This window comes from Herpailurus yagouaroundi, unplaced genomic scaffold (assembly GCF_014898765.1).
Source record: "Herpailurus yagouaroundi ecotype Mexico unplaced genomic scaffold, PumYag 186, whole genome shotgun sequence".
NCBI lineage: Eukaryota > Metazoa > Chordata > Mammalia > Carnivora > Felidae > Herpailurus > Herpailurus yagouaroundi.
This window is the reverse complement of record NW_024412417.1, coordinates 12,534,952-12,557,613: the sequence shown is the minus strand read 5'-3', so window position 1 is coordinate 12,557,613 and position 22,662 is coordinate 12,534,952. Positions and strand designations below refer to the sequence as shown.

Sequence of the window (22,662 nt, the reverse complement as noted above, 5' to 3'; positions counted from 1 at the left end):
CAGACTCCAATGGTACTTCCCTGACGCCTTGATTACCGCCACCTCGCCGGAAGCAGGTGTTTTCTTCTCTGAAGTGCAGGGCGGGGGGGGGGGGGGCGGGGGGGGGAAGAGTTTGATGGGAGAAAGTGACCAAGTACAGCTCTTTTGTGCTCCAGATAAATGCAATGACACCTAAATGAGAAGGACCAAGGTAATTCAAACACATTCCGTGTACTTCTTCTCAACAACAGGCCGTTGGTTTTGGCATTCTGGGTCAACGAGGCTACCAGCTCTGTTAGACTCTGGCAGAAACTGCTTTCATATTTCTGCTTGTTCTGGGCTGGCTGAGCTCCTACCCGTTTGCTGACCCTTAGGACTAGGCTTTGCTAATAAAGGTGACGTGGGTCAAAAAAAATAAATAAAAATAAAGGGCCTTCTGTAGGTAGGCTCCAGCACTCCAAGCAATGTACAAACACAGAGCCTGCTGCCTACCATGGAGATAAATCATTTGGCAAATAAATTGAACCATGGTGGTTTGTTCTTCTGTGATTTGCCGTGTAGGCTTGAAAACTCCATCTCCCAACAAGGTTCTATTAGGCCTGAACAGAGCCTTATCCCACACCAAAATACTCTTCTCTGATGATCCAGGCATCGCAAAACAGGAGGAGCTGCCGTAGGGTTTCCTTGGGGGTCATGGCCTGCTAAGAAAGAGCCAAAACCAGTGCAGCGAATGTGGCTTATGTGGAGTCAAGGATCCAAATGAAGCCAATTCAGCCACAGCCTGGAAAAGAGGGACATCAGGTCAACTCAGGAAAAGGGAAGGAAATTCACATGTATTATCCAACTGTTGTATGCCAGACCGGGCAGTTAATATTCATGGCCTTATTGAATCATCAGGAAAGCCTGGGGAGGGAGGGGGGTATTTCTCCCCACTTTGCAGGTAAGGAAACTGAGGTTCAGTGAGGTGAATTGGCCCACCCCAGTTTATATCACCGGTAGAACCCAAGACTGCTGGACTCAATGCCTGTGTTTGTTCCATGATCCCCTCTTACAAATGACAGTGGAAGGACAAAGGGAAAGGCAGGGCTTTAAGACAAGCTAACTAAAGTAACCCTAAAAATAGCTATTATAGACCAAACATAAAGCTGCATTTCGTTCTCCAACCTCCCAAATCAAATTGTAGCAAGGCTTCCCTTGCTGTTCCTGAGTTGGAAAAAAAGCTGTCTTCTACAGTGACAACCTGGGGGAGAGGGCAGGAAAGAATGCTTAGTATGATTATTAACATTACCCCTCCCCAGTCCTCTGCCCCCCATTACCACCCCATCTTTATCAGAAGATACATATTAAAAGTGATGACACAATCAGAGAGTTAGCAGGATGGAAAATCTAAATCTAATTATCAGCTTGCATTCTTGTGTGAACTCTTCCCTTCTCCCCTTACTCTTTCTTACTCCTACTTTCTGTTCTTTTAAGATTGGGCCCACTGTCCTGTCCCAAAGGAGATGCCTGCCAAAAGGAAGTAGAAGGCTCAAGTCAAGAGAAGACACAGGACTGATTCAAGGCTGTGGGGTAAGAGCAGCCCCAAATGGTTGGTGCCAATCCCTTTCTGCTCACCTCAGCTTGATGACATGGAAAGGTTTAAACGTCTGTTGAGTCTTTCGCGGGATGTGGTTATTGAGAGACTGGGAGCTCTAAAGAGCCCACTCAAGACAAAGAGCATGGGTCCTGTGATCTTCTCAATAAATTAGCACCAATTCTCTGCCAAGCACTGGGCTAATAGGTACAGTGGGACTCAACTGTGTGGAGACTCAGACCCTGTCCTCCAAAGATCTAGAATTCTGCAAGAGAGGTATAATGTGCAAATGTTGCTTAAAAATAAGACCGCGTGCCATAAATGCCATTAGAAAAATAGAATCAAATTAATATTCCTGAAAAATGAAGGAGATCCTGATACATGCAACTAACTTGAATGAGCCTTAAGGACATTATCCTAAGTGAAATAAGCTAATCGCAAAAAGACAAATACTGTATGATTTCACATATGATTTTCACTTATTTGACTACCTAAAGTAGTCAAATTCATTGAGATGAAAAGTAGAATGGTGGTGGTCAGTGGAACGGGGTGGTGATGCTTAATGGGTACCGAGTTCCAGTTTTGCAAGATGAAAAAGTTCTGGAGATTGGCTGCACAACAATATAACTACACTTAACAGTATTGGACTGTATGCTGAAAAATGTTTAAGATGGTAAAATTTATGTTATGTGTATTTTGCCATGACTAGATATAAAAACAATTAATGGAAAAAAAAACTGCTAGGGACCTACAGAAAACGAAGCAACTGTATATGTAACTAGAGATACCCAGGAAGTCTTCATGGAGGAGGAGGCATTTGAACTGAGCCCCTTTTAGAACAGAGAGGCTAAAAGCTGGACAGGAATAGGGCATTCCAGGTGAACAGAGCAGCAGGAGCAAAGGCACACCTTTAAAAAAAATAATAAATCCAGAAATTTCTCTCTTCCATTGCATCAACTCTTAACAGACATTTTTCCAGTGATCAAACTGCTGGAGCCTGTATCTGTGACTCTCTCCTGTGACATCTCAGCAAGGCCAGGCTCTCCTGCTTCTCCCTGCCTTCATCTCTCTCCCTCTTTCTGTGCATGCCTCTTCCTGCCTCTTGTTCTCCCTCTCTCCCTGGTGTCTTTTGAACCTTCTAAAATGAAATCCTCGACAAAGGTTTGCTTTCAGCCCAGAATTAACCTTCCTTGAGGTCTCTTGACTAACAGAAAATACCCAGAGACTCTCACCCCTTTATTAACAGACCTTGTTTTGTTGTTCCTTTTTCTCCCTGGATACCAGAAGCTTGAGAAGAAATTACCTCACCTCCTACGACAGGCTAGGTCTCAATTGTAAGAAGGGTCTTTCTGACAGGCATTTCCATTGTCAATTCTCCCTGATAAACGGCAGTTTTATAGAACAGCACTCCGACGGAGGAAAAGGCAAAGATACAGATTTACACTTAATTCGTGAACAGAGTCAAGAGAAGGGTGGGTTCCACCAAGAATTTCTTCATCTTTGGAAGGATTATTAAAATCACAGCTTATTATATTCCCCATGTTCATCATGGAGGTCTATGGCCGGCATCCTTTTGTGATGAGAATGGTAACTGGGCCCAGGGAAGGCATCGAAGGCTCCGGAAAGAAAGCCCCCCTGCACAGGCCTGGGGATTCAGGACGGGCAGGCAAGAGGGTTCATTTGCTCGGGGAAGAGTCGTGGAGCTCAGTCTCCCCGTCCCCAAAGTACAGACTCATGTAGTGGGAATGCGCAAAACGTGCCTGTGAGAGCGAATCGAGCTGACCTGAAGTGAAACCCCGCTTCACTCTGCCCACTGTGATTTGGAGAAGCTGCCAGATCTCTGGTTAGAAAACTGCTTGTTTTCGGTTTTCTGTCTCTTCATCCGGTCCTTCATTTTCGATCGTTACCTTTCGTTCTGGTTGAGGAGGACGCGTGCCTTTTTTGGGGGGTGAATCGAGCCACGGCCTGGGCATATCAGAGGAAGCATCATCACAGGCCCTGTCTCCTCTCCACGGTGTCTCCACTCTAGAGAATTCACGTTGCGCTTTTTCTCACCCCTTCGGCTCAGTCTAGACAGATGGTTAAGTCATCCAATGGTGGAGAGAGAGCAGAGATCAGTGTGAACATTTACTTTGTTGTGCTTGATCGCTTTGGAGTTGAGGGGGGAAATCCAAGTTAGGGACCACAGTCTTTCCTCGGTGTCTATTTAGTTCCATTAAAAATTATCACAAGTTGGGGCGCCTGGGTGGCGCAGTCGGTTAAGCGTCCGACTTCAGCCAGGTCACGATCTCGCGGTCCGGGAGTTCGAGCCCCGCGTCAGGCTCTGGGCTGATGGCTCGGAGCCTGGAGCCTGTTTCCGATTCTGTGTCTCCCTCTCTCTCTGCCCCTCCCCCGTTCATGCTCTGTCTCTCTCTGTCCCAAAAATAAATAAAAAACGTTGAAAAAAAATTATCACAAGCAAATCATGGACTCTCAGCATTGGGTGGAACCTCGGGTATTACCTTAGCCAAGCCACGCATGATGCAAGAATCCTCCAGAAGCATCCTAGCTGGCTGTTGCTGGCTCAAGCAGTCACACATTTTCCCCCATGGAGGGCGAGCTCCTTTTAGTAGTGAATTGACTGTTGGAAAACTCTTCCTTAGACTAAGTGAAAACTATAATCTGCTTATTTAATGGCATCCACCCACAGACACTAGCACCTGGTATATATGTGTGTGGACTGACCGACGGACAGGCTGACTGACTGAGTCGGTGATTCCGCAGAGTAAACTGGCAGCAAGGAGGAGAACAAGGTCAGGAGAGAAGGCGATTGCAGTGGTGAGAAGTCATGGGCTGAGTAGAAAGCGAGGAGAAAACGCGGTCCGTGAGTTCGAGCCCCGCGTCAGGCTGTGGGCTGATTGCTCAGAGCCTGGAGCCTGTTTCCAATTCTGTGTCTCCCTCTCTCTCTGCCCCTCCCCCGTTCATGCTCTGTCTCTCTCTGTCCCAAAAATAAATAAACGTTGAAAAAAAAAAAATTTTTTAAAAAAAGAAAGCGAGGAGAAAAGAACGTTCTTCTCTAAGGGTTTGTTTTCTCCCTGGCGAGGAACAGAGGAGAAATGATTGTCCCAGCAAATGTTTCCACTCCCTCACATCTTCTAAACAAACCAACAGGAAACCCCAAGAATCTAATTCATAAGTAAATCACCTTTCACATTTGTGGAATGAATGAAAGTACTTTTGATTAGTGAAAAGTTGCTCAAGACAAGTATCGCCGGTTTCCCTAAGTTACTTTCTCATGACTTCTCTCCCTCCCTCTTTCTCTATTTCTCTCTCTCTGTCTCTCTCTCACACACAATGCCATGTGCGTGCGCGCACACACACACACACACACACACACACCAGAACTTACAGATCATGGCCTCCCGGCCTCCTCAGAGCAAGCTAGCTAGATAAAGCAGCTAACAGTGACCTTTGCTTTAGCTCTGTCACCCTCCCTCTCTGTCGCTCCTCCTTAAACAGCTGCCCGCCCCTCTGCCTATTAGGAGGGCCCAAGGTCCTCCCCCCCCCCTTCCCCCGACTCCCACACACCCATCCACGGCTCCATGTTCTTGCAGGCGCTGCTCAGCTAGAGCGGGAGCCTCCTCCCCTGGCAGCAGCCAGGCAGCAAACACGCAATGCATCTTTCCTGCCGCTGTGTGGGAGGGTTGGGGAGAATTCCCAGGGTGCAGGCTGCAAGCGCTCCCCTGAATCTCAAAATGAAGACGGCTCACCCAGGCTCGCACGGCTTCACGTGGTCGTCCTGAACTTGGGCTCCGATAATCTGACATTTTCCCAGCCCGTTTGCCTTCCCACCCCGTCGCATACCCTAGGATTCCCCCTCTCTGAGCACCACACCTCTTCCCTGTAAGTGGGAGAGACGTCTTTCTTTGCCAAGATGTCTCCCTACAGGAACCCATCCTCCAATGTGGTCCCTTCCGGAAGGTCACCGGAATACAGCGCATGGCAGCAAAGGCCGTAGAGGCTGGTACTAAAGCTGCCACTTGTGTTCTGGCTCCTTCCTGGAGAGGTAACCTCCCTTACTGCAGGTCTCTCGTCGTCTGGTATCTGGGATTGGGATGCCGTGGCCATCACAGCCAAGTGAGATGGACGGGAGGCAACCGTACGCCCTTCTCTGGCAGCAAGGACGGCCAATCCAGATAATACCAGGCAGATCCGGATCCTCCCAGTGTTTGGTGATTGAGCTACAAATAGACCCTCGGCTTTTTGCCTTTCATTTTGCAGATAACTGTAGTTATAACTCATCAAAGGTCTACAAGACAGTCTCTGTGCACTAGTGCTTACAGAATTCTCACTGTGGAGAAGATCCTAGATGTGAATCAAGGTTAGGGAGCTCCTCCTGTGCTTCTGACCTTCTGCTGCCAGGTTTACTTCCGTTCACCCAATACAGGATGTCTTTTTCAACCCTATGAATTGAAATTGGTCATTGCTCTCTGCCCTCTATCGGCACTTTGGTAGACCAGATACTCTAGGAGAAGCTTCATGTGGCCCTGTCTGCAGTTAGTGGGTGAGTGGGTGCCCTGCCTGTCTCTCTACTCAGACTGGGGGCTCCGTGAGGGCAGGTCGCACTCTTCCTGAATCCCTCCTGGCTCCTAGCACAGACTCTCATACACAGGAGTTTAAAAAGGGCCCATGTAGTAGAGTTCCCATCTTCTGCCCTTCTACTGAGCCAAGAAATAGCGACCTATCCTAAGCAATGGGAGTCTGGCCTCCATGAGAATGGCTCCCATGTATAGAGGGGTTTTTATTCAAGAATCTGGGGGCACCCTGGGTGGCTCAGTTGGTTAAGCTCTGACCCTTGATCTCAGCTCAGGCCTTGATCTCGGGGTGGTGAGTTGAAGCCCTGTGCTGGGCACGAAGCCTACTTAAAAAAGAAAAGGTGGGGGCGCCTGGGTGGCTCGTTCGGTTAAGCATCTGACTTCAGCTCAGGTCATGATCTCAACAGTGCGTGGGGGGGAGCCCCGCATCGGGCTCTGTGCCGACAGCTCAGAGCCTGGAGCCTGCTTTGAATTCTGTCTCCCTCTCTCTCTGCCCCTCCCCTGCTTTCTCTCTCTCTCTCTCTCTCTCTCTCTCTCTTAAAGATAAATAAACATTAAAGACAAAAAAAAATCTGGTGAGACCAGAGAGAAGAGTTAGAATGTGGTCCAGATGTCCTGCCGGAATGAGCCCCAACAATATGTAGGGGCCTAAGTAAGCCCAAGTCTTACAGGCTTGTCCTCCTCTGTATGACCTTGGCTCAATGACAGGAAGCCACACGCTTCCTTTGGCCTATGATGCCCCGGAGCAGCGTCCGTCCTCCCATTAAGTGTTGTCAGGATGGTAGCTAAACCTCTCTGATTTTGCTGGATAATTTCCACTTCAAGTGTTCTGTCCCATCGTTCCCATCCATTCCCGTGTGTGCGTCAGACTGTGGCATTTCCGGTTAAGAAAGCAGAGTTTGGACTCCCACTCTCCAAGAATCCTTCTTTTGGCTCTTCATACATCCACTCTGATCGTTTGGGTTCCCCCTAAAGCGGACACAGGCAAGACACTGAGACAAGAACTCAATCGCAGTGTATTTGGGAGGTGCCAAAAAGAAAAAAAAAAACAAAAAAAACAAAAACGGAAACGGGAAAAAGGACAAGAAAAGGAAGGCAGCTAATAAAGGGTCTGCGATCTAGCCAGCTACCAGTATGCGGTCACTTAATCCCGGCAGGGAAACTCTGGGGCTGGTGTCAAATGCAGTGTTGAGAGGTAGCTCGCCTCAAAGGGGTGGAGACCAGGGGGTCCTTCCCCGGTGCTCATCAGTCACTGGTTGCAGGATGCTGCCTTGGGGCTGCTCTCAACCTTCCATCTGTTAGCAGGTGGTGCTCCAGGGCGAGCGGACGTCCCCAGGCAGCAAGAAGATACCGGTGCTGGCGGGTGGAAGCTGGAGCGGTGTGTGGGGATTGCGAATGGCCAGGAGGCGTTGTGGGGCACTGGCCAAGTGCTCCTCACCTCCCCCTTCTAGGAGGACACAGCTGTAATTCCCCTTGAGGGGCTGTGGCTTGTCACGCTGGAGAGCAAAGCCCTTTGAGAACAGGACCCGGGATATAAATCGGTGGCTAAAGAGACTGAAGGAAAAGACACCGAAAAATGTGGTGGGTAGGCACTAAGGCCGACTCTTCAGGCCTCCCGACTCTGCGTGGTCCAGTCTGGTTAGTCACGTGGGGACTGGAGGCAGAGCACAGAGCCGTTTCTAACAGGTGGGTGGGTGAGCCTGACCCCAGCCAGAGGCCCGAGGGTGTCCGGTTTCACGGGGACTTTAGCAGGAGAAAGCAGGAGGAATAAGCAGGCGTGGGACACGTCGGGGACTCATAGCTACTGGGGACCAAATGCCTGCTACAGGGCAGCCCTTCCCATCCATTGGCTTATTCCAGCCTCACAACACCCCCTCCAGATCAGCACGTGACCCCTGAGATGGCCCCCGGGGGTTGTGCCCGCTCAAAATGGCTTCCTCTTCTTCTGGGCGATGCTGATTTAGACCACGAGGTAGGGCGAGGGCTGCCAGTCGTGGTCTTCCATCGATCTGGCCACAGAGGCTGCTCCAGCTACTGTTCACCCTGGTTTTCTGGATAAGTATGCTAAAGCTCAGAAAGGTTAGGTCACATGCCGGAGCCACATATCTCCCCGGTGCTAGGGCCGGGAGACCCTCCGTGGATGTCTGGCTCCGAGGCCATTGCACTGGGTCCTCAGGTCAGTTTCAGCAACAGCATGTGGGCTAGTGCCAATGGGGAGCCAGAGCTGGCTTTTATTCGCAAGAGACCATCATCCATATTTTGTAATTCTGCAAGCCAGTTACCGTCGTGTTGTTAGCTTGGGGGTATTTACACCACAGAAATTGGCAAATGATACAAAACCGGGGCTTCCTCCCACCTGTTGTTAAATATTAAACACACGCATCTTGGAAATTCATGTCTTCCCTGGGCCCCCAAGGGACATTCTCAATGTCCCTTTGATGTCCCACCAGATGCCTAGTGCCCACCTGATGTCTGAGTCTGGTAAGAAATGTCCCCAGTCGGGGGTGCCTGGGCGGCTCAGTCGGTTGAGTGTTCGACTTCGACTCCGGTCATGATCTCGCGGCCCATGGGTTCCAGCCCCGCGTCGGGCTCTGTGCCGATAGCTCGGAGCCTGGAGCCCGCTTCGGATTCTGTGTCTCCTCTCTCTGCCTCTCCCCCACTTGCGCTCTGTCTCTGTTTCTCTCTCAAAAATAAATAAACATTAAAAAGTATTAAAGAAAAAAAAAAAAAGAGATGTCCCCAAAGAGTCATAGGTACCTGGTTGGGCCTTCCCCAGCCTGCCATCAGGGGCAAGTGCAAAGCTTCTCCTGCTTTTGATCTTACACAGTTCAGCTCAGCTTGAGGCTCCCATAGAGTGTGCTGCAGGACTTGGCAATGACGTAATCCCTGCATCCAGGCCTGCCTCAACCGGGAAAGGGAAGAGTTTTAGGGGAGCTCAAGCATGATCACCCCCAGCTTGCTTGTGGAGTCTTCCACAGAGAAAGGAGGAGAGAAGTTTCTTCCTGTGAGATGAGTGGGGAACCCAGAGTGTCATGGGCATGAGCACACCTTCCTCTGGTTTGTCTTCATCACTCTTGGGCTGAGGTAGTCACAGCCCTTATTTCTAAGATCAGGCCTTCTTGGCTCAGTTTCGGCTCTGGTCATTGAAAACAGAAGTCAATGACACAGTTTAAGGGAACAGACTATCCTCAAAGATACATCCCAAAATAGATACTCTACCTTGTGTGTGTGTGTGTGTGTGTGTGTGTGTGTGTGTGTGTGTGTGTGTCTGGTTGAGTTTTGAGTTTTGTTTGTTGTTTTTCCCAGACTTGGGAGAGAGCCTCCAGAAAAGCAAAAGTGGGAGACTTCTGTGGGCTTTGACTAGAAACCAGGATAAAACAAGTCAGAGGGGGCAGAGAGGTCTCCAGTTCCAAAGAGGAAACTGGGGGAGACGGGTTAATTCCTCTGGGTCACGAGGGTCCTTGCAGAAGGAACAATTTCCAAAGCTAACAACATTCCTCTAAATGCCTGCCTGACAGCTTGGCCGAAATCCAGCTCAAAAATGCATTTGAAAATTTTAAGGCAACAACTTAGATAATTGTGTTCAGAACTGGAAATAAGTGACCTTGGGCTAAAACTTCTCCAACCCAGTGGAACGATTTAAATGCACGTGCTAGTGCTGATATTTAATCCTCTACCAGCACCCAAGACAGCAGAACAATCCTTCCTTTCAAACTTTTTCAGCCTCCTCCCCTCACAGAACCTTCCAGGGCTAAGCAATTTGGACTTTAAAATGCTACCTGTTCTCGCTTATTATCTCCCAGTAAAGTGCTACAAGGGTCTGAGTCCCATCTCCTGCCTTCTGCCCTAGCTGCTGCGGATCGTGTGGATGACATCAATGTGGCAGGGACTGTATAAGCCCCCCATGTTAAAATCCAACATTAAATGGCTGAGCACCACCCTGCCTTTTGACTCAGCTCAAAGAATAGGAGTCTGATGCTTTCTTTAATTTGCAGGCACACTCAGGCTGCAGGGCTCCTCTAGAGGAATGAGCTTCCCCAGGTGTCAGGCCTCAGGTACATGAAAACCCCTTGAAATGATGCCACATGGTGGCTCTTGGTCACATGTGAGCCATGGCTCTCCAGCTCTGGGAGGGCCTTCCTCCCTCATCTTTCCTCCCTCATCTGTCCCCAAAATGTGCTTTCCCCTCATCTGTCCAACCACCTGACACTTGGGCCCAGTCTGTCCTCACGACACATGCTAGGGTGATAAACCATCTACTCTGGGGGGACGTAGTCAGTATCTGTTACATTTCTCAACCTTTCCTTTGGTTCTGAGTTTTCAGAGGTGTCGTCTGATTTCGTCACATATGTGAATGCAAAGTTGACACCTTCCAAGCTGACTTCTCACCCTCTGCAACATCTCCATCACGTTTCTTAAGGGGCATTGTTGAGAACCTTTGGGCTTTTGAAGTCTTTTACCAAGATAGTTTTTTACAAAAAAAAAAAAAAAAAAATTCTGTTTCTCATTGCCAACTTGAATAAGTAACACCATTATTTTTACTTTGAATTTTTACTCTATATACAATACATACATATTTTGCTATAAATGTATGTTCCTGCCTAATTTAAGCCTTTAAAAACTCAAGTCGACTGCTTATTAGTATGTATGATGTGTTCAGGCTATGGACTAGCTAGGGAATTAAAGAAAATATAAGCTCTGTTATTTGGGCTCAAGGAACATAACATCTTGTTGGGGGAATAACAGAGGAGAGTGTAGATACAGCACTGGGGTACATGGACCATAACAGACAGGAACCATCAGCCCAGGCACTAGTTTATAAGCCTGACATCTCCAGGAAAACGGGATCTCCACCACAACACTGGCCCAACATAGAGGATGGATGACAGCCAGATTCTTAACTAGCGACTCTTTCATAAACAGAACGGGAATGGCCTCTAGAAGGACAAGTGAAAAACCGATAAAGAACCTTGTGGAAAGCATGAACTCATCCTTTTACCAGATCCTACTTGGAGAAACTCTGGCCCCCCTGCATTTCCAGGATGAGATGAAGGGAGACCCATGTGGCTCACAGAAAAAGCAGAGACTTCACCCATCTTGCGTGCATCCTACTATCCCCATGGCAGTAAGGCTCTGAACGTCCCTCACCTACGTCAAAGGGGTTCATTTGACCAAAGCTTGCTTAATTCATGAGAAGGTATCAGCTCCCCCCATTCTCGTCCCAATACCATACCAGTCCACATCTGATAGCTGACGGGCAATTATCAGGAAGAGAGGGAAGAGCAAGTTTTGTCCCCAGTTGTAGCTTTCCCTTGGGTCTTCCCCTGTGACCAGAGTCGGTCAATCAGGTGAATCCCAAATTATACAAATCCAGCTGATGCAATTTAGAGGGAGAGAAAAAGCAAAAACACTTTATGGTCAAGGAGAGAATGTGTTTATCATCTTCCTTAATATATGATAACATTTAGAGTATCTGATGCTGGAAAAAAACGGAGGCTTTCAAAATAATTTTGAAGCCCTATCCTTTCCTCTAAATAAGGAGTCCTGAATAAGTCCCCTGTTTTTATCTGAGGTCAACCCCAACCTGGGGCGCCTGGGTGGCTTAGTTGGTTAGGCGTCCGACTGCAGCTCAAGTCATGATTTCACAGTTTGTGAGTTCGAGCCCTGCTGTCGGGCTCTGTGCTCAAGCTCAGAGCCTGGAGCCTGCTTCGGATTCTGTGTCTCCCTCTCTCTCTGCCCATCCCCCACTCACACACTCTCTCTCTCTCTCTTTCAAAAATAAATAAATGTTAAAAAAAAAATTGAAGTCACCCCCAACTTGCTGATTTATGCATCATCTTGATCAGTTGTCTGTTCAGAGTTCTAGTAGTTCTGTCTCTAAACTGCAATGACTTTGGCCAAATTGCTTGACCTCTGTGGTATTGTTTTCTTACCCTAAAAATGAAGCTGTGATCTCTAGGTTCCCTTCTAGTTCTTAAAGTCTACAATTCTGTGACTGTGCTGCACGGAGATAGACTTGCCCTCAAAGAAGTGTTCTTTATTTAGGGAATCATTTCTGTGGGTATTAATCTTCAGCAACCCAAGAAATGCACGGCGCCACAAATAGGCTGGGACAGAATACTTTCCCAGGAAACCTAGAATTTTCCAGAATGACCAGGGTGATCCACTCCCAGCAGCCTTTTCAGTCACACTTGGCCCAGAAAGAACCACACCATCTGCAGGGATGAGTAACTCTAAGAAAGTAGGGCAGTGATGAAAAGTAGGTGCAGCTGGATGGAATTTCAAGAAGCAAAGTCCTGACAAGCCGACAGTACATTACCATGCTATCAGCACGTGATTCTTGCAATGATCGGGTCTCTGGACGCCAATTGTTCTCCACACCTAGGCTTGCCCCTAGCCCGTGAAGAGTTTAAAGATGAGGCTGGGATGGGAAGCAGAGCGAAGGGAGGGCGAGGCGCATTAACGTGTCACCTCGACACTCACCTGAGCCCTGAATGAGGTGTGGTTCGTGCAAACGGTAACCGGCGCTTCTCCCGTGTGTCACGTACAGTATGGGCTTCCCCCGCCCTGCCCGCTGGGCCCGCAGGGTGCGTCAGATAGGTTGAAACAACTCTGGGATCCGGAAGATGGCTCGCCACCCATCGAACACTGTACCCAGACACTGCCTTGGCCTCAGGCACCGTGGGGGTTCTGCTGTGTCAGGGACCCAGTGCTGCATTCGTTTTGTCTTTCAAATGAGAGACGACAGGCAGCCCAAGAAGGGACAGTGTAGCATGGGACTGGGGAGGGCTAGACGGCTCCGTGAGGAGCCTGTATCCGTGAGGCTGGAAAGTAGAAGATGCTGGCAGCTCTGGGAGTTCCGGCTTAGTGACCTGGCCTCCCTCACGGGCACTTTCATGACTTGCTCTGTCGACATTTCCTAGTCCAGAAGGCAAAGGGAACTTTCTCCATTCAACAGGAGAAACAGGCACTGCTCACCTTGGATGTGGAGATTCTGTCCTGTTGCATGCATTAGAAGATAGTGGCACCTAGGGGATCATACACACACATACACACACACATATACACACACACATACACACACACTCACATACACACACATATACACACACACATACACACACATATACACTCACACACACAGACACACAGACACACAGGAGTGCCCACTCTGGAGCCAGGCTCCTGCTGTGACTGTGGAGCCCCAGGCTTTCCAGCCCACTGGTGAAACCACACTCTGCTTTCTGTCCTGGGCAATGAGGGGTGGAACCAGAGGGACGAAGTACTGAAGAAAAGGTCCCGGTTTGGCATGAAAGTTGCTGAAGTTGCTGCTGTACCCACATAGGGGACTTCGGCCTCTGCCGGGGCAGTCGGAGCTCGAAACCCACTCCAGCATCCAAACCCTGTGGGGTCTCTGGGCACGAGTCCCTGGTAACTCCACACCACCCCAGACATTCCTGAACAGGAATGAACTCCATGCCTGTCCTCGGGCTACAGTTGCCCCTGCAGGGAAAGGCAGGTTGGGTGGGGCCCTTGGAGGAGGCTCCCAAAGAACACCTGCTCTGAGAAATGCTGTGAATGACTCACCACATGACGCTGGTCCCTCGAATTCAGCCCAGACTCTGTGCCCAGCCTGCCGGCAGGGCTTGGAGCAGTCGTAGAGTCATAATCCAAGAGGTGAGTCATAAACCAAGAGGCTGACCGTCTACACTCCTGAGGGACCCAAGACTTACTCATAAAAAGGCAGGCAGAACTCATTTCTATTCACCTTCTCTCCTTCTGGCCTCTCTTTGCCCATGGTGATGATGGCAAGTGCCACGGTATGTGCGAATATGCTTTTTCACTGCTTCCAAACTGTTGTTGAAAATTCCTAGACCATGTTAAGCAAAAAGAGTTAACTTGAGAAGGCTACACAGTCTATTAGCGTAGGTGATCAAATTACGCAGCCAATAATCTAAATCTGCACATTCAATATGGTGGCCACTGGCTACACGCGACAAGTTAAATAAAATGAATTAAAATTTAGAATTCAGTCTCCCAGTTACACCAGCCACGTTTCAAGTGCTCCGCAGCTACTTGTGAGTGCAATAATGAACAGCACCGTTATATATTCCATCATCACAGAATTTCTGTTGGACAGAGCTGATCTAAATACATAACAAGTATTAGGAATCCACTTAGCTATGCACTTATTTGTTTACTAAGCAAACAGATGGAGGGTCAGCCATAGGTAAGCACCTGTGGGGGGAACAAAGATGAAAAACAGGTGGTCCCTGCACCCCAGGAGTTTATAACTGATTGGGAATCCATATGTGTAACCAAGCCACAGACTTTTCCATCCAGGGAATGAAACTACGCAGGAGTGAACAGAATTCTTACAAAGAGCCAGCTTTAGGGAAGAAAAGCAGAAGACTGAGTCAACCTGGTTGGACCTGAGCTTATAAATACTTCATCAGCATCTGCAGCAGATATGGGCGCAGTGAGTTAGCTTGGACCTGAGTGAAGGTGTCACAGTCAGAGCAATTAAGCCAAGAAAAGGGAAGCTCAGACCCAACCCCCAGAGCCTTCTGATTCTGCTCTGTAAAGAGGGCAATTTTGCGAATACAGCTGGTCCAAAAGAGGGCCATTTTCTCAGGCAATCACATCCCAACCAAGGGGCTTGTGTAGGTTAATTTTGCCCTTCGCCTCCTGGAATTCTTGAACACCGTGCTTCCCACCACACTTCTGAGAAAGTGGTGAGCAACCAGCTGGCTCTTTCTCCAGCCCAGCTGTTCCTTGTTTGAAGGATTTTCACTGAGTGATTTTTAAATGTTTTTACAAGGTGTTCAAATTGGGCAGCCGCATTTGATCCGCATCAAGTAGAGAGTCTGGACAAGCAATCACCAAGCACCAAGAGTGACCAGTTCTCAAGAACTTCTCAGCAAGGTCATCTTTGGGAGGGACTGCCCAAGGAAGAAAAACATCAGAAAACAAAGGGCAGACACTGGCTTTGTTAAGTAGAGATACTATCTGAAAATGATCACTTGAGTGGGAAAGAAGCACGTGGAGAAATGCAGAAACCCAAATCCAAGCCCCCAGAAGTATGGGGGGGCGGGGTATTTTCAACCTCGAGGGAGTTCTAATAACTTACAGCTGGGTGATGCGGTACCCCGTCCTCTGAAGACATGTATGAATTTGCTTGGGGGGAATATTTCTTAACATTGAGGGTTCACCGGAGATGGTGTGAGTCATCAGACCAGGCTACAGAAGTCTTCTGAAAGAAAGACTATGGAAACGGGCAACTATCTTTTTGTAATATTTTGAATAGGGTACACATTCGCAGGATTCAAAATTCAAAAAATATAAAAAGGTTCACAGTGAAAAGTCTCCTTTTCACACCTACCCCCATCTGCCTGGTTTCCAAACCTCTCTCACCTCTACTTGGGCAATCATTTTGCACCTCACCTAATTCCTTTATGTTTTTACAAGAGAACACAAATGCATATTCTCATTTCTCCTCCCCCATGTTATACACAAAATGCACCAACTATTTATGCAGGCTGTCTTGTAGCTATCTTGGATATCTTGGATCCCTTCCCTGTCACGAGCACATCTCATTCTTTTTCTCAGTTGCATGATATTCTATTGTACGGAATCTGTCATCACCATCTACCCAATGGTACCCGATTGATGGGCACTTAGCGGCTCCCTATATTTCACCATTACAACAGTGCTCTAATTAATAACCCTGAATATGCATTATGTCACATGTGTACAAGTATATCTCTATAGTCAAATCCCAGAAGTGGAGCTCAAGGTATAAGCGGTTACAATCTGGGTAGATATCGTCAAATCGCCTTCCCCTGAGTTGTGCTAATTTACCTTCTACCAGCAGTGGTTGGTATTGCGACCAGACTGTGTTATCAAATTCTGGGATTTTTGCCCACATAATAGGTAAAAATGGGATCTGTGTAGAGAATTAATTTGCATTTCTCTTCTGATGAGTGAGATTGAACATCTTTTGTATGTTAAAGAAGCCATTTGTATTTCCTTTGCTGTGAACCAGCTAATCATATCTCTTGCACCTTCTCTGGAGTTATTGGCTATATTTAAAAGTCAGTTTATTGATTTTTAAAATCGACTTTCTTTATCAATTTCAAGCTCCTTATTTATCAAGGACACTAGCCCTTGGTAACATGAGGAACAGTGAATATAAACACAACTAATCAAGAACTCTCTTGCTCAAAGATGTTTTCATGAGTTCCCATAAAATTCTTGACAAGGCAAGGCCTTCCATCCCCACTCCTCACGCTCTCCCCCAGCCCACCTTACGCATCACCTCAGGTCACCCCAGGTTTCTAGTTGTCCCTCTCTCACTTGATTTTCTTTCTTCTTTGTATTAGTTTTTTCCTCTTCCTGGGATGAAATTTCCCCTTTGTCCTCCTGGTAACTTCCTGCTAAACTTCTCAAGACCTATGGCACTTCTCATTGGAAAGAGCAGGTGGAGGGGGAGGCTCCTGGGTGGCCCAGTTGGTTGAGCTTCTGACTCTTAATTTCAGCTCAGGTCATGGTCTTACGTTTCATGGGATTGAGCCCTGGGTTGAGCTCTGTGCTGACAGTGTGGAGCCCACTTGGGATTTCCTCTCTCTCCCTCTTTCTCTGCCTCTTTCTCTCTGTCCCTCCTTCTCTCTCTCTCTGTCTCTCAATATAAATAAATAGACTTTTTTTTTTTTTAAGAGCAAGTGGGGACAAAAAGGAGTGACGACTTGAAACCGTGAGACTCTTTCCCCAAATCTTAGTGAATTGAGGGGAGAACCAGGCTGGGCAATAGACCACGAAGCAGTGGTAAGTCAGGAAGTGGCAGTCAGTTGGAGACCCTGAGAGAGGCAGAGCAGTGTGAGGCCCAGGGATGGGTGTGGCACAGTCCGCTAAGCATCCGACTCTTGATATTGGCACAGGTCATGAGCTCACAGTTCCTGAGTTCAAGCCCCACATCGGTCTCTGTGTTGATGGCGTGGAGCCTGCTTGGGATTCTGTCTCTCCTTCTCTCTGCCCCTCCCCTGCTTGTGTGTCTTTTTCTCTCTCTCAAAATAAACAAATAAACTTAAAAAAATAAAGAACTCAGAGGTACCTTCTGGTAGGGACCTGCCCTAGGAGCAGCAGTTCAGCATATCCCACTCTGAGGCTCCCCCAAACACTCTTTTTCATATGTTCACTCAATACATGGTTTTTTTTGACACCTACCATGTCCTAGGCACTTTGCTATGAATTGTAATGGTGATTACAACACCAGCCTGTCCCAGTCACTGTAGTTTACCAGGAGAGATGGACACATACGGAAGCCAATGTCATATGTGCTTTGATGGAAGTGACCTCTGGGGTTTGAGGCAGCGCAGAGAGGGGGCTTGGCCCAGGTTTGGGGGTGTCATGAAGGCTTCCTAGCAAAAACGACTCCTGCGTCAATTGGGACCCCTCAAAGAATGGCATCCCCACGGGAGGCCCCTGAGAGCATCTGTCCCGGGATAGGGCAGTGAGCTCTCCTGGGGCTTAGGAGGAGCCTCAAAGTGACATACTTGACTTCCAGGTAAAGGAGGAGACTTTAGAGAATCAAACTGAGAGATGCCTGCTTTCTTCCTTCTGATCGTTCTGACCCAGGCAGTCAAATTCCCGCACGACTTACGCCTCAAGAAGTAATGTCTATGCAAATTCTAAGCCAAGAACAGAAGCTGTGCTTGGTAGAACCCATTCTGCCTCGTTAGTGGCTGACTTTTGTATTCGCTCTTAGCATTTCCTGACGCCATCTTCTGCACGGATCGCCTCCCCCACCCTCCTCCAACTCCTTTAAGGGTCTCAGATCTTCCCACAGTCTGACTGAGTATTTATGTAGTCTGGACACGGCCAGGCTACGTTGACCGGCAGTGAGGACTACAGACCATGGGTGCTTGGCTCTCAGGGCTTTCTCTTGGTGGCTGGTCCCCAAATTTGCCCCTCCCCCATGGGTCCTCAGGAGCCCTTGGGGTGGGGAGGGGGGAAGGGAAAACTCTTCATTCAGAGTCTTCGCTTCCACTGGGCACTAGTACAGACCTGCGAATTTCCTATGCGGCAGAGAAAAGAGCTGTGCTGAGTATGTTAGCTAATTCTTATTTAAAGCCCAGAGAGTCGGTCTTCATCCTTTATTGTGACCAGTTAGCGGAAGCAAGAAGTCAACAAGCCCGTAGGGCCAGTGCATGTAACAGGAAAGTGGATATGAGTGGCAACTTCTCTTTTTCCCCTTGCAACTTAGAATTCCCAAGGCCTGGCTGCCTGTTTTCTTTCATCAGAGGAAGCAACGACACGGGGGGACCTGTGTGGCTCGTTCTTGCTCTGACAAGCACACACCTCCACCAGGGTGCTAAATAAGGAAAGCCCCCTTGGACTTGCTTTCGGGACCTTCAATGAGAAATGAAGGCCAGTCCAGAAATCTGTATTGATTTACGTCCAGCACAGAGAGTCTGGGGTAATAGGAAGCTGATTGCTGTGCTGTTGTCTTATCTTCTCAGCCTAGCTACAAAAAGAATGCCGCTACCGTGGCTGCATCCGGACAGAACCTTCTAGGTCAGCTAGCTGTGGGGCAGCATCAGGCAACTTGGTCTTCGTAAAAGGACGAGAGGCTTTTTGCCGCAGAAGCTCCTGTGTCTCTAACATCTTAGAGAAGCAATAGACCAGCATCAAGGGTATAGGTCAGAGTTGATAAATATAGCATAGCTAAATTTCTCTCTCCTTCTTTCTGTCCCTCTCTCACAAGAGACATTAGAACTAATCAATCACAGGACTTTTTTTCTTCTGAAAGCATGTACCATGCTGAGAGCCATAGTTGCTGATACAGATTCTTGGGCTGCAGAGAAAGTGAAGAGAGGAGTATTGATCTCCTTTCCCGAGAAGGTTAAGTTTTATAGTTAACGGAGTCTAAAGGGATCCTTTGCTGACACTTTATAATTAGGAGCCCAAGTGGATTCATTTTTTTTTTTTTTTCTCATGGGGAGAAAAGCCCTGAGCTACTGGTTCACCGGGAGCATCCTGACAGACAAGAGCAGGGGTGGGCCCAGGAGACCCTTTCCTGTCCCAGGAAGAGCCTACAAGACTGCACTGAGCATGTTGGAGATAGGAATGTAGAGCGGATACATGGTCTCCGAAGTCAATCCCCACCTCCCCCGGCGGCTGGGAGCCAAAAACCGGGGCTGCAGCCCGGCAGAAGGACACAGACCATCCGCTGCCCAGGCGTGAAGTTTCTGGTGATTCCTGATACCCAGGAAGGCTGGAGAAGAAAATAACTCCCACCAGCCTCCTCTTACATGGCTTCATTCATTCATTTGTTTATTCACTGAGTCACCGACATTTCCTGTGGCTCTATCTTTGGCCAGGCAGTAGGACTTAGCTGTGGGGGTATTAGCACAGATTCCTGCTTCTGAATCTTCTAACCTTCCCCAGCCATCTCCCCCTCAGTCCTCGGGCATGCATTGCTTTGGGTGTGGACTGACAGAAAGACAACACCACTGAGATTGAAAACCAAGGCCAGGCTTTCCATCTGCCAGAGCCTGGGATGTCAACAACCAAGGTCCTAGCAGGGACTTTTTGGGGTGATGGGTCATTTCTGCGTCTCGGTTGTGGGGGTCTTAACATGGTCACATGCTTTGTCAAAACACACAGAAGTGGACCCTAAAAAGAAGGCATTTTGCTTTATGTAAATTGCTACCTTAGGAATAAAGAAAGTATTAATATGCAGTGGAAAAAAGAAAACAAATGCGTACAATATGACACTTTATGTAAAAATCTGTAAATGCATGTAACACTAGAATATACTTTTTACATTTTTATTTTTAGAGAGGGAGAGAGAGAGAGTGCCCGAGTGGGGAAGAGGGGCGCGCAGGGGGGGGGGGAGGGGGAGAATCCTAAGCAGACTCCACCCTCAGCACGGAGCCCACCTGGGATTTGATCCCGCGACTGACGGTGAGATGATAACCTGAGCTGAAATCAAGAGTCGGACGCTCAGCCAACGGAGCCACCCAGGCGCCCCTAGAATATACGTTTTAAGGGCACAAACAAGTTATAACAAAACAGAAGTCTCTGAGGGACTGAGGAGCACCAGCTCTGGCATTGTCATTACTTGCAGAAGCTGGGGATAGCAGAGGTATTGGGCTCTGTCTATAGCGATTGATTTATTTTGTTTTTAAAAAGAGGAGGATCTGAAGCAGATATGACAAAATGCTAAGGTCGGTTTGATCTTGGTAGTGGGTACAGAGGTCTCATATTATTTTCTGATCTTTCTGTAGGTTAAAACGCTTTATAAAAAAACCGGAGATATTTCAGACACACACACACACACACACACACACACACACACACACACACGGCCCTAAATGTCTCCGGTTCTAAACAAGAGATTTGGAAGCTAGAGGCAAATAAATAACAGTGAAAATGAAAGCAAGAGAGTTCGTGAGTGGGGTAAATCCTGTGTTACCAGGCAGTGGTTGTAGGAAGAGACGTGGAGCAAGGGGTATCTGAGCCTCCTTTCCAGGGAAGAAGCCCAGAAGTGGCAAACCTTATAGTCCCCAGGGTCCTTGGAGGACCCGCGAACAGCTGGCAGAATTTCCCACATCCTGCAGCAAACAGAGGCAACACAGTACTTCCCACAACCCAACAGGGGCGTGGAAGGAGCTGAGACAAACAAGATCTGAGAGGAAGAGGGTCCCCAGAAGCGGCTGTGTATGCTACCCTCGGAACAGATGCCAAAAATAAATATTTGGGTGAGGTGTAGAAAAATACAGAATTTTTTTGTGACTGGCCCCTTTAAGCTTGTATCCTTAGAACTTGGCTACATTTAGGATGGGTCAGCCGAGCCCCTGCTCTCAGGGGCCCACAGTCTGTCTGGGAGACAGAGAAGCAAGGAAACCATATCTACCGGGGATATGATGCCTTCGGGGGAAAGGGGTAATGAGTGATACGGAAGCTCCTGGCCCCGAAAACCGTTTTTGTGAGACTCCGCCGTCCCTCTCTCCAGTCCCACCTTTGGGATATATATGAGTTACTATTGCTAGGCAACAAATCGCCTCGAAACTAAATGGCTTCAGATAATCAACACTTATCATGTCACAAAGTTGGTGTGGGCTAGGAATTTGGGAATGGCCTGGCCAGGTGGTTTTGGCTCGGGGTCTCTCAGAAGGATGCAGTCAGGACATGATCAGGGCAGCAGTCACTTGGAGGTTTGACTGGGGTGGGAGGGTCCACCGCCACCACAGCTCACTCAGATGCTCCTTGTTGGCAGGCCTTAGTCCCTTACCACGTGATCCTCCCCACGGGGTGCTTGAGCGTCCTCACAGCATGGCGGCCGGCTTCCCCCAGAGTAAGTGATCCAAGAGAAAGAGCAAGGAAGACTACATCCTGATCCAAAGAAGCCCAGCCCACACTCTAGGGGAGAGAACTAAGCTCCACCTCCAGAAGTGGGGGTGGGGCGAGTATCAAATTATTTATGGACTTAGTTTAAAACCACCAAAGGGCAGGAAGGAAGTCAGATTTCCTGAATTGCCCCACTGTCCCGATCCCCAAAACGTGATGGATTTTACGTGGGTCCAGTGGTAATAACATGAGGAAGCCCACGTGACAAGACTGGAATTGGGACTCAGACACAGTTGGGAAAGGTTAGGGGTCTAAATGCAAGAGCATAGTCAAAACGATCACTGCTGGGATAGGGCTCTCAGGAAGCCAGCACGGGGTGGGGGGCGGGGAGTAGAAGTCAGGCGTGAGCGCCGTCAGCCAAGGTCTGAGCTGTGCTTTTACGCAGGATGATAGGATCAAGGAGGGATGGGGCAGGGCCCGAGAGGGACCCAGGAGGGGGCCCCAGGCCCAGGGCCGGACTGCCCAGTGGGCCCCCTAAACATGAGCTTTGAGACCCTCAGCGAACAAGATTCTTCAGCGAACAAGAATGTTGCAATCTAAATATCCCGAGTAAGTTCGTTGTAATTTCAACACTTGGGTAAGTTTGTGAGTCAGTATTGTTGTAAGCTTGTGTTTTATGAGCCAGTATTGTTTTTATTTTAAATTTTATTCTGAATTACCTAATGGGGATGGGGGGGGGATCGAGAATCTCTGAAGCAGAATTTGCCGATTGGCGTATCATAGCGCACCGATAAACTGTTCGTGGGGAGGGCCTCCTCCAGAGCTGCGAAGCTAGTGGCCAGTACAGAGAACCTGCCGTAAGGGGCAGCGGTGGGGGCTGACCTCCAGCCTGTGTCCTGTCCACCACGCCTGGCATCCTGGTGCAGGGACGAGCCAGCCTGCAGGGAAGGACACATTTTTGTTATTTCTAGTTTCCGCTAGCTGCTGGCTCGGCCAGTAGGTTATAGACCTGTTGAAATGCGGATGCCTTTGGCCCTTGGGGAAGGAGGCCAGGCAGGCTAAGAGAGCACCCTGGAGCACCCAGGCCAGATCCCTTCTACCAGGAGCAGCCTGCCCAGTGTCCAAATAGGAAGGAAGGAAGGAAGGAAGGAAGGAAGGAAGGAAGGAAGGAAGGAAGGAAGGAAG

General features: G+C 48.5%; 2 long non-coding RNA genes across 2 annotated transcripts in view; one reads left to right on the top strand and one right to left on the bottom strand.

Moving 5' to 3' along the window:
• LOC121042784 (uncharacterized) overlaps positions 1 to 22,662 on the top strand; it is a 144,849-nt gene that overhangs the window by 42,866 nt on the left and 79,321 nt on the right. Inside the window, exon 2 of the long non-coding RNA XR_005796438.1 lies at positions 1,453 to 1,548. This is a non-coding gene — a long non-coding RNA (uncharacterized LOC121042784). The remainder of the gene's footprint in view (positions 1 to 1,452; positions 1,549 to 22,662) is intronic.
• LOC121042785 (uncharacterized) overlaps positions 22,107 to 22,662 on the bottom strand; it is a 2,051-nt gene continuing 1,495 nt past the window's right edge. The window contains exon 2 of the long non-coding RNA XR_005796439.1: positions 22,107 to 22,415. This is a non-coding gene — a long non-coding RNA (uncharacterized LOC121042785). The remainder of the gene's footprint in view (positions 22,416 to 22,662) is intronic.